Here is a 12518-nt window from a genome sequence, read left to right as displayed (position 1 = left end):
AATGCCTCTACAGCAAACCTGCTGCTACCGACAATGTCAGCCTGATTAAACCAATGAATTAGAGACAGCATGTGGAGCCACTCCATTGACTAACAGTGTAAAGGAAAGTGAGAAAATGGGAGGGGAAAATGTGGGGATTGGGGGTGGGCATTTTACGTCATAAAGGTAAAGGAAGGAATTTGTGATGGGGAGGCTGTATCATTAGTAATGGGCCCCCACAATTTTTTTAATGGCAGCCATGTAGGACTACAGTTTCAACTAAAGGTAAGTTTCTGCAAGGACATGAGGGGGGGATGAGGGAGATATGAGGGAGAAACTATGATATATGGAGTGAGCAATGAGAGTACTATGAGGGGGATAATGACAGAGATATACTGTAGGAGGGCAATGATAGAGCTATGGGGTGGCAGCCAACTGTATTTCCATGTGAGTTCATGTGTGGGTGTAGGGGGACAGTATGGGCCATGATAGTATGACACAGAAAGAATATGGTCCTTTGTTGTTAGTGTGGTATAAACTGTACTGTTCCACAGGTGAAGGCACAATCTTAAAGAAGAAAGTCCTCACGTTGCTTAAGTAACCGTGGAGGGATAGTAAAAGTGGAAGTTGCCCACTAAATCGATACTACTTGGTATCACTGAAGCTAAGAAAAAAAAAATGAATTCACAATACTTTCAAGTGAGGCTTTCTCTCAAGTATCAGGCTTAACAAAAATATATTCTTCATAGACAAGCACAGATATCATTGGTTTCCAATGTGTCCAGGCCTGATGCAGGGTTATTCAGGAGCTCAGTCAGACTCCGAGACTTGCTCCAATGCTTTGCCGAGAAGATGTTTTGGATTGTCGAATGGTGCCTACATATGGCTTACTGTGATCATTCACCAAGTATGAAATATTATATACACTGCACTTTTTAATGTTGGCTATAGCTTCTTGCATGCTTATTTTGCACTCGTCATGAGCTGGCCATAAATTGGGAATGTGGAAATCACCCTTTTAAGTTCCTGCATACTACCCTGTTTCTTTGGGTTTAATTCAAGTACTTTTTTCTAGTACTTTTTTCAGAAAAGTATAAGATTCTTAAATCCAGATTGATTCTCATTAAAATATAAGTATGAGACAATAAGGTGTTTTTTTCCAGAAATGCTCTTCATATCAGATTCCTGCTGCAGTCACTCCTAGATACATTTGAGGGATACTTAATATGTGCGACAAACTCCCAAAAACGGGTGATTTGGGGGAATTAGCATCAAATATTCCATGGTAAATGGGGGTAAATGGGCCCCTAAGAATGATAACAACTTTAAGGAAAATATTCTCAATTTGGTAGTTTTATGTTTACTAGAGGCTTTTATTACCTCTCAAGTTAATGAAGGAAATGGTACGAGAATAATATAATTGTTTACTTAACCCCTTCCTGACAGAGCCAGTTTTTGCGTTCCTGACAGAGCCCTTTTTTTCAAATCTGACATGTATCACTTAAGTGGGGATAACTTTTTTTTGCTTTTACTTATCCCAGTGATTTTGAGATTGTTTTTTCGTGACACATTGTACTTCAAATTAGTGGTAAATTTGGGTCGATACAGTCTGTGTTTTTTTGTGAAAAATACCAAAATGTCGTAAAAAAATGGAAAATTTAGCAATTTGCAAAATGTTAAATTTTCTGCTTGTGAGACAAATAATCATACCACTCAAAATAGTTAATAACTAACATAGACCATATGTCTACTTTATGTTTCCATCATTATTTCAACTTCCTTTTTTTTTTTTTAAATAAAGTTTTTTTATTAGACAAAGAAAATTACAACACGGAGCGTAACACCTGATTTGATCTCACATAAGGATGATAACGCATTTCAGATGTACATTCAAGCATGTAATATGTGACATTGTGATGTGTACAATTATTCTGTAGTTCTATACAATAAAGAAATAACATCAACATTGTTCAGTGTCTGAACTCCGCGTATGCTGCATATTACAACCATAATATCACTTTTATAACCATAAACTTAGTAAGAGAGAAAGATAGACAGAAAAAGAGAAAGAATCATGCGATGGAAACAATTACATTTAGAGGGCACATCCTGCGTATGACTGAGTAGCACACCGGTGCAGTACCATATGTCAAATGGGGAGACAGAGTATTGGTTGGTGCCGTGTAACACATACTACATCCACAACACAGCTCTATTTAACTGCTCGTGCCCAGGGCCGGCCCTACCATTCAGAGTCCCCGTTATCATGATGACGGAGAATGTGGGGAGTCCAGCCACCTATTCCAAATCTTTTCAAACTTGGCCATAGTACCACGAGACATATACACATATCGTTCATGTTGCACGGTGGTGTTTACAAGGGCCTTCCACTCCCCCAATGTTGGTCCCGAGCTAGCCATCCAGGATCTAGCAATCACCACCTTAGCAAGAGAGCAGAGATTGATAACATACTGGCTTTCTGCATTGTTAATAGGGGCACCAACCTCGCTCCCCAGCACACACATCTTGGGCGTCAGGGCCTGGTCAGGTATCCCAGTGGAGGTCATGGTTATCTTGACGTCTGCCCAAAAGGAGTAGACTAAAGGACAGTCCCATATTAGATGCCAAAAGCAACCCCGCGGAGAGCGGCATTTAGGGCAGTCTGAGGTAGTACGCCCTCCAAATTTAAATAGTTTAACGGGGGTCATGTATGTCCTATGTAATATAAAAAGTTGTACTTGTTGGTATCTTGCAGAGACCGTAGCGTGTCGCGGGAGTGCTATCGCCTCCTCCCATTCCTCATCCTCTATATGTCCAATGTCTGCCTCCCACTTGGTCTTCAGAATGGGAAGGGAATCTTTGTGTACATACGACAATACAAATGAGTATGCTAAGGAGACAACCCTAGTTTGTCCCAAGCTGCCCAAAAAGGTCCTTGCTGGGGAAGGAGTCAACACTGGAGGACTATTGTTAAATTGAGTGCCAAGAGCATGCCGCAGCTGCAGATATCTAAAGAAATAAAATTGGGACAGTCCATATTCCTCCTTCAGCTGCTGAAACGACTTTAATACACTAGCCTCGTAAAGTTGCCCAATGGTCACCACACCTCGAGACGACCAGAGACGCCTACCAGATAAACAGGCAATCTCGGCCAACTGTATAGAGTGCCAGAGGGGAGTCTCCGGATCAATCGCACCATATCCCATCAGGCGTTGAACCTCCTGCCAGATCTTAATAGCCTGGGTAATCAGTGGAGGGGCACATCTAGGCGCTCTGCCGCCAATGAGCAGCTGCAGAGGTGACACCGTGGGACATATTTGGTGTATAAAATTAATGGGGAGTGACAATATATCATTGTCCTGTATCCATAGCCTAAGGTGGGAAAGCTGACAGGCGTAATAGTATATCCTGAACTGTGGCAGGGCTAGACCCCCATCCGTCCTTGACCTGGTCAGTGTACCAATACTGATCCTAGGGCGTTTATTTGCCCATATTAGGGAGGATAATAAACTATTTAGATGTCTAAAAAAGGAGGCCGGGACATATACTGGTGACTGCTGCAGCACATATAACACCCTAGGTTGAATAATCATTTTTATCAGACTGACCCTGCCCAGGACGTTTAGGGGCAATCTATTCCAAACCGAGGTTTTATCTTTGATATAAGACAATAGTGGAATCAGATTTTGTGGGGTAAAATCCTGGCTATTATTAGTGATAAGGATCCCCAAGTATTTGAATTGGGAGACCCAGCTGAGTGGAAGGGTGGCATCCAAGTCCAGAGGTGGGGGACCACGTAAGGGCATAATAGATGATTTGGACCAATTTATGGTAAGGCCAGAGAATTTGCCGAATTCCTCCATCACTTGTAGAATAATAGGCATAGACAGCTTATGGTCCTTCAGAAATAGCAATAAGTCGTCCGCATAGAGTGCCACAGTATCAGTTCTTTGCCCCATTGTAAGCCCAATTATATCAGGATGGTTCCTAAGGACACATGCAAGCGGCTCAATTGCTATAGCGAATAGGCCAGGAGAGAGCGGGCAGCCCTGCCTAGTTCCCCTGCCCAGCCTAAAAGAAGGTGACATATGGCCATTGACAGAGATCCTGGCCACCGGGCAAAAGTACAACAACTGCACCCATTTTAGAAACCGAGGGCCAAACCCCATAAGCTTCATTACCTGCCATAGATAGGGCCACTCCACAGAGTCAAAAGCCTTGTTGGCATCGAGCGACACAATAGCGGAGTATGTCTCCTCCAAATGCGTAGCCTGAATATGCGTGTATAGACGCCTCAGGTTAATGCTGGTGGACATACCTGGCATAAAGCCAGTTTGGTCCGGATGAATAATGGACAGTATTACACCACTTAGCCGGATAGCCAGGATCTTTGCCAGGATTTTAGCATCCGTTGTAATTAGGGAGATAGGCCTATATGAATCAGGGTAGTCAGGGTTCTTCCCGGGCTTAGGCAGCACCACTATGACAGCTTCCGACATAGAGTCTGGCATGACATTAAGGTCAAAGATACCGTTAAATAAATTTAGTAGCTGCGGGGCAAACATGTCCATGTTGGATTTAAAGAGCTCCACCGGAATGCCATCCACACCCGGGGCCTTCCCCCCAGGGAATGACCTAATCGCCGCCTCAATTTCGGGTACTGTAATAGGGGCATCCAAAGAGGTTTTAGCCTCGCAGGATAGCATGGACAGAGTAATGTGCCCGAGATATCTGCAAAGCTCCTCCTGTGAACACACCAATCTAGATCTATACAAATCCTGGAAAAAGCTTAAAAAAACTTCGGCTATCCCCTCTGTAGAGGTCGCGAGTGTTCCATCAGGTCTATATATCTGGGCGACCGAATTTGCAGGACGGTCTGAATGCACCAAATGTGCCAGGAGACTGCCCGTTTTATCTGCGTTCATATAGAGGCGATGGGAGCGAAACAGAAGACCGCGGGCATTTTGATCCTCCAAATGTGAGACCCATGCCGTTTGTGCTAAATCCCACCTCATTTTAGACTCCTCCAGACCATCCTCCAAAAATCTAATCTCCAGATCCCGACACCTCTCCTCCAACTCCACACCCCTAGCTCTGCTAGACTTTTTAATTGAAGCGATTTTGGATATTAACGTGCCCCTCATAAATGCCTTAAAGGATTCCCAGACTACAGGGATTGAAGATGTGCCTACATTATCACTAAAGAATCCCTCCCAGAGGCTCTGGAGCTCCGAGGGTTCCCCAAACTGGAGCAACCACGCAGGGTGTAGCTTCCAGAAAGATTGTCCCCTCCGGCACTCCATATCCAGTGTCAGTATGAGAGGAGAGTGATCCGAGACACCTCTCGCCATATAAGAAACATTCGTAATTCTAGGCAGTATAACTGGTGAGACCAGCGCAAGATCAATTCGCGAGAACGAACAGTGAGCTTTTGAGAAGCAGGAGTACTGGGTGGCAGCAGGGTTTCTTGCACGCCAGGCATCCTGCAGCCCCAGTGACATAATATATTTAGCAAACCTTGAGGGGCGGTTATCTAGAGGGACCGAGCCGGGAGGCCTCCATTTATCTAAACCATGGTTCATCAGATTATTGAAGTCCCCAAGGCAGATAACTGGCGTGGCAGGTGACTGGGCTACAAATGTGACCGCATGCCTCATAACATCGTAACTAAAGGGAGGAGGGACATAGATCGCCAAAATAAAGAAGGGCTGTGAATAAAGCTTACAATGCAGAAATACATATCTTCCTAGGGGATCCGTTTTTACAGAGAGTAGCACAAATTGTACCGTCTTTTTGACAAGTATAGAGACCCCTCTAGAGTGTGTGGTGTGTGAGGCATGGTAAGCCCATCCCACCCAGGGCCTGCGCAGTGACAGCAGCCTATTACCCTCCAGGTGGGTCTCCACTAGGCACGTGATGTCCGACCCATATTGTTTGATCATCTTAAGTATTAGGGAGCGCTTTACTCTATCATTTATCCCCCGGATGTTCCATGTTAACATAGTAAGCGACGTCATCATAAGGGAAAGATCATGACACAGTGCAGGCTATAATCACTCAGACAGTCCCCTAGGGCCATACCGTGTAGTACCGTCTCCCATTCCGCAAGCACTGAACCCCCCATATAAGATTGTAGCATAATAATATTAGTTGCATGATATATAGTACAGTAGAAAAAAGGAAAAAAGAAAAACAACATATAAAGACATGTCCCAAAATAACTTGCCCCCTCCCTGTATACCTTCCCAAACAATGGCATACTTTAATCCCTAAACTAACAACTGTTGAGAACCAAAGTCTTCAAAGAGTCTCGATACCTCTGAGAGCAATTAACTAATAGCTACCAATGCAAAGCGAGGAAACTCCCCGGACACAGTAAAATTCTTTAGAGCCTAGGCGACTTTTGTTTAAGTGCAGTGGCACTTTCAACACCGAAATTCGCCTCGCATAACTTTATAGGTGTGTAATAGCCAAACCCTGTAAGTGACCATTCCCCCCCGCAACCAATTTTCCTAAACATCTTTAGACCTCATCCGAGAAAAAATAACACTTCTGCATGACTCCCCAGGGTTTTCAATAGCACGTTACCATATAGTCAATACTGTGAATCAGGCTGGAGCCAACTGTCTACCACCAGGTGCGTATCGGTCCAGCCACGCAGCCGCTTCTCGAGGATTGCTGAAGAACTTCGTCTCGCCATCTGCCACTACTCGCAATCTGGCCGGAAATAGCATAGAATATGGAAGGTTCAGATCTCTTAGCCTGCGCTTTACAGGGACAAACAGGGCCCTTTCTTTTTGCACCTCCATGGCAAAGTCGGGAAACGCGGAGATATTCACCCCATTTCTGACCAGGGGGCCCTTGGCGCGGTTCAGCCTCAGAACTGTATCCCGATCCTTGTAATGAAGAAATTTGGCGATGAATGTCCTAGGAGGGGCCCCAGGTGGAAGTGGGCGAGTGGGGACCCTGTGTGCTCTCTCGACCGCGAACTGTGGAGTGAAGGATTCTCTCCCATATGTTGCCAGGAGCCAGTCTTCCAGGAATGCTTCGGGTGCCGAGCCCTCTTCCCTCTCTGGGAGACCGACAAATCTCACGTTATTCCGTCTCAGACGACCCTCCATGTCCATCAGTTTGCTCTGTATGTTGGTCACCTGCTGTGTAAGGGTAGAGACCGTGGTTTTTATGGGGCCGACTGTGTCCTCTAATGTAGATACCCGGGTTTCCGCTTCTCCCACCCTCTCACGGATGCGCTGCACATCCTGTCTAAGCAATGACAGGTCACACTGCACTTTTTCTATTTTGTCTGACAATCTCTTTTCAGTGCCAGAGAGAGCATCTAGGATTTGTTGAAGGGACGGTGGTGCAGGCATAACATCAGCATTACTGTCTTTAGGGTCGGTAGAGTCCTCAGGGCCAGACAGACCCTCCGCACCAGACGCAGATTGGTTCTGTGTCTCATTACCCCTAGCATATTTTGCGAGCTTTGCCGCCGTGGTATTTTGCGGTTTCCCCATTTTAGATGTAGGTGGGGCTATGTATTCCCCTGAGGGTCTGCGGGATCTCCTCCCAACCGTGGGCAGTGAGAGGCAAGTTGTAGTATTATTCGGTGCAGCACAGGGTGTGTAGTAGTGGATATAGTATGCTTAGTGTCCGTTATAAGATAGTACTGTAATACACACACGCTTCCAGGTATGTAAGCCCGGTCACCTACCGCTGCAGGCGGGTGGGTAACAAGTCACGACCACTTTCAGGTAATCACAAGTGCTAATTAGGAGCAGTGCAGTGAGGGGCAGAACCGCTAGCAATGAGAGGCGAAGCTGCAGCAGCAGTCGGTGGAAATGAGGGGTATAATGAGGTGCTTAATGTCATTTATCATGTACAGTAATGCACCCTCCCAAGGGTAGGAGTCAGTTCACCTTTTACTGCAGGAGGGTAGACTCCAGGCCACATCCACTTTCAGGTAATCACATGTGCCAAGCTGGAGTAGAGCAGTGAGAGGCAGAGTTGCAGCAGTATTTGGTGCAGCACAGGCCCGGACTGGAACAGTGGGTATGGAGGGCTGGGTGTCAGCAGATGTCCTTAATATATTATATATGTGTCTCACAGGGGGACACTCGGTGCTGGTGCGCCCTCAGCCTGGTCCCCGCAGCTGCGCCCCATCCAATATGGCCGCCGGAGCTAGTATGTCCGCGCGACGCCACACACAAGATGGCCGCCGGAGCTCCGGAGTCTGCCCAGCACACAGGGCACCGAGGATCCCACAAGGAGCACCGGGCGGCCCGGGGGAGTAAGGCGCGGTCCAGCAGGCAGGGGAGGCAAGCCCCAACACTCACCCGGCCGGGTCTTCTGTGCGCGCCCGGCTCCGACCAGCCGTCCAGCCGGAAGTAAGGAGGAGCCCGCAGGAGGTAGGCCGCGAGCCGCGTCTCGGCTCCCCAGGCTTCAGAGGCGGCTGTCAGTGGTTGCAGTCGGTGGCCGGGGAGCAGCGGGCGTCAGGGTAAGTCTTCTTCTAGCGGGGGAGAGCCTCGCCTAGGGTCAGGATAGTTTATCAGGATGGGTGTCCGGGGAGCTCCAGCTACCCACGTCCTATCCCTTTGCCGCCGTAGCCACGCCCCCATTTCAACTTCCTTTTAATTTTTTTGGACACTAGGAGGCTTACAATATGAATAGCAAATTCTCAAATTTTCAAGAAAATTTCAAACACTGATTTTTTTAGGGACCAGTTCAGTTCTGATGTGACTTTGAGGGACTTGTATGTGAGACACCCCCATAAATGATACCATTTCAAAAACTGCACCCCTCACAGTATTCAAAACAGCATTTTGGAAGTTTGTTAACCCTTTAGGTGTTTCACAGGAATTAAAACAAAGTGTAGGTGAAATTTCTATATTTCATTTTTTTTGCAGATTTGCAATTTTAATACATTTTTCTAAGGAACACAGTACATTTTACTAGAGAAATGTGACTAAAAATTGATTCCCCCAATTCTTTTGTTTTCATAAATATCCTATATGTGGCCCTAGTGTGCACGTTGACCAAACCACAGGCTTCATAATAGAAGGAGCACCTACTTGATTTTGGAGCCTCCTTTTTATGAGATTATTTTTTAGGCACCATGTAGGTTTCTAGGCACCATAAGATGCTAAAATTTAGGAACCCCCCCACAAGTGACCCCATTTTGCAAACTACACCCCTCAGGGAATTCATCTAGGGGTATAGTGTACATTTCAAACCCCCAGGGGTTTCACCAATTGTGGTACAACTGGGCAGTGAAAATGAAAAATTAAATTTTTTACACAAAAATGCAGTTCTGGCTCAAAATTTTTCATTTTCACAAGGAATGAAGGAGACAAAGCACCCCAAAATCTGTGCCCCAATTTCTCCCGAGTACGGCAATGCCTCACATGTGACCAAAAAATACCATTTGGGTGCATGGCAGGACTCAGAAGGGAAGGAGTGATTTTTGGATTTTGCAGCTCAGATTCTGGTGGAATTTTGGTGGGTGCTATGTTGCATTAGCAAGACCCCCCAAGCACCAATACAGTGGAACCCCCCCACAAGTGACCCCATTTTGCAAACCACACCCCTCAGGGAATTCATCTAGGGGTATAGTGTACATTTCAAACCCCCAGGGGTTTCACCAATTTTGATACAAGTGGGCAGTGAACATGAAAAATTACATTTTTTTACACAAAAATGCAGTTCTGGCTCAAAATTTTTCATTTTCACAAGGAATGAAGGAGAAAAAGCACCCCAAAATCTGTGCCCCAATTTCTCCCGAGTACGGCAATGCCTCACATGTGACCGAAAAATACCAGTTGGGTGCATGGCAGGACTCAGAAGGGAAGGAGTGATTTTTGGATTTTGCGGCTCAGATTCTGGTGGAATGAATGGTGGGTGCTATGTGGCATTAGCAAGACCCCCGAAGCACGGTGAAATGATGAACCTAAAAATCCATAGATGTGTGGTATATTTTAAAACACTCCTTTATACATAGGCCGGGTTTGTCGGGGCAAGTGTCACACTGGAAAATAGTTTGCTTTCTTATTCCCTTTTTATAGCAAACTTTGCACCTTTTTTGTGTCCTGCCCTTTTTTCCAGTGAAGGGGATTTCATCAGGAAAATGCTGCCCTGGTACAATACGGGGGCCAGTACTAGAAGTACTGGGGCCCTCTGCCTGCTGGTTCCCAAATACTAGGCCCTTTATGACTTCCTCTTGAAAGTGCATAAATGTCCCCCTCTGGCCGGTAGAACGGAATAGCACGTAAGCGTTATACAGTGCCATCTGGATGATATACACGGCCAGCTTCTTGTACCAGATTTTTGTTTTCCGCAGGGCACTGTACGGCTTTAGTACCTGATCTGAAAGATCCACTCCGCCCATGTACCTATTGTAATCCAGGATACAATTAGGTTTTGAGGTGTGGGTACTGGTACCTCGTACAGGGACGGAGGTGGTACTGTCTCCGTGAATTGTTGTCAGTATAAGGACATCCCTCTTGTCCTTATATTTGACCAACAACATATTTTCGGTGCATATTCCCCTGCTTTCACCCCTTCTCATTACTTGGGCAATGTGCGTTTTTGGGAGGCCTCTTTGGTTCTTGCGCACAGTACCGCAAGCTGCTGTACCTCTTGAACCAAGGGCCTTAAACAGGGGGATGCTGGTGTAAAAGTTATCCACATAGAGGTGATAACCTTTATCCAGGAAGGGGTGCACTAAATCCCAGACAATTTTTCCACTAACACCTACGAGGGAGGGGGGGCATTCTGGCGGTTCAATTCTTGAATCCTTCCCTTCATATACCCTAAACCTGTGGGTGTACCCTGAGGTGCTTTCACACAGCTTATACATTTTTATGCCATACCTTGCCCTCTTACTGGGAAGGTACTGGCGGAATTTAACCCTTCCTTTAAAATGTATAAGGGACTCGTCTATGCAAATGAATTTATCTGGGATGTACATCTCTTCAAATTTGGCACTGAAATGATCAATGACCGGCCTGACTTTGAATAGCCGGTCAAAGGTGGGATCATCTCTGGGTGGGCACTGTGCATTATCGTTGTAATGCAAAAATTTAAGGATCGTCTCAAATCGAGCCCGGGGCATGGCCATACGGTAAAATGGGGTGCTGTACAGAACATCTGTACTCCAATATTGCCTAATTTCTGGCTTTTTTACTATGCCCATATGAAACACCAGACCCCAAAACGTCATCATCTCTACTGCATCTACAGGGGTCCACCTAGCAAATGATGACGTGGGGTTTTGAGCAATAAACTGCTGGGCATATAAATTACTTTGGTCCACCATTAAATTTATAAAATCATCAGAGAAAAATAATTTGAAAAAGTCAATTTCTCTGAGACCTGTGGAATCAAATTGGATTCCTGGCATGGCCAAAAACTCAGGAACCTGGGGCTCAAAATTGTCTGGTGGTGGGGTCCATACGAGATCAATTATTGGGGGGGGGTCTCAGCTGCTCTACGGGGGCGTCTTTGAGGGGGTCCCTCATCACTAGAGGAGGAAGAGGAGCTTAAGACGAAGCCTTCAAATTCCCCGCTTGCATCACTGGCTGTGTCAGAGTCAGAGGCAAGCATGGCATATGCCTCCTCCGCTGAATACATTCTTCTGGATGACTGGGATGACATTTGGGATGACATTTGGGATGCCATTTTTATTTTTGTGTTACTGGTAGTGAAATGTTTCAACACGTGTATAGTGTAGGGGGGGGTACAAACTTTATTTCAACCCGGGGGGTATGTAGTGTGTAGTGTGTATGTAGTGCAGAAAAAAAAAAATACTTTATACAAAAAAAAAAAAATTGAAGGGGTTAAAAAAAAAAAAAAATTGAAGGGGTTAAAAAAAAAAAAAAAAAGGTCCTGCGCCAAAAATTGAGCACAGATGTTGGTCAGTTACGTCCGTCACTGAACAGCGCTCAAAGGCAACAGGAATTTGATAAAAAAAAAAAAAAAAGATCAACCCTGTGCCGAAAAAGCTGATCAGTGATGTACGTCACTGATCAGCGCACATTGGCCACAGGACACCCACAAAATCACAGTGTGTGTAAAAAAAAAATTAAAAAAAGACCCCACAGCAGCCTCAAAAAAAAAAAAGGTGATCAGTGATGCGACACTGATTACCAGTGAGGGGCAGCAGGTGCACAACCTTTGGTGCAACTGACAGTGCAACTGGCAGCAACTGGCAGGTATATATAAAAAAACAAAAACCTCTGCACCCCCAAAAAGTTGCTGATCACCTCAGATATAGTGATCAGCACAAAAGGCGGGGGCAGCAGACACAAAATTTAGCACTATCTATCACTCTCTGTCACTATCTCTCTCTATCTCTCTATCTCTCACTATCTATCACTCTATGACACTGCAGCAGCAGCACTGACAGTTATATATATATGAAAAATAACCCCTGCACCCCCAAAAAGTTGCTGGGGGTGCACAAAATGGGGGCAGCAGACACAAAATATAGCAGTCTCTATCACTCTCTGTCACTATCTCTCTCTATCTCTCTATCTCTCTATCTC

Source organism: Crinia signifera, chromosome 3, assembly GCF_055691185.1.
Source record: "Crinia signifera chromosome 3, ASM5569118v1, whole genome shotgun sequence".
Classification (NCBI taxonomy): Eukaryota; Metazoa; Chordata; class Amphibia; order Anura; family Myobatrachidae; genus Crinia; species Crinia signifera.
The sequence above is the reverse complement of the archived record's forward strand: the minus strand, read 5'-3'. Positions refer to the sequence as shown.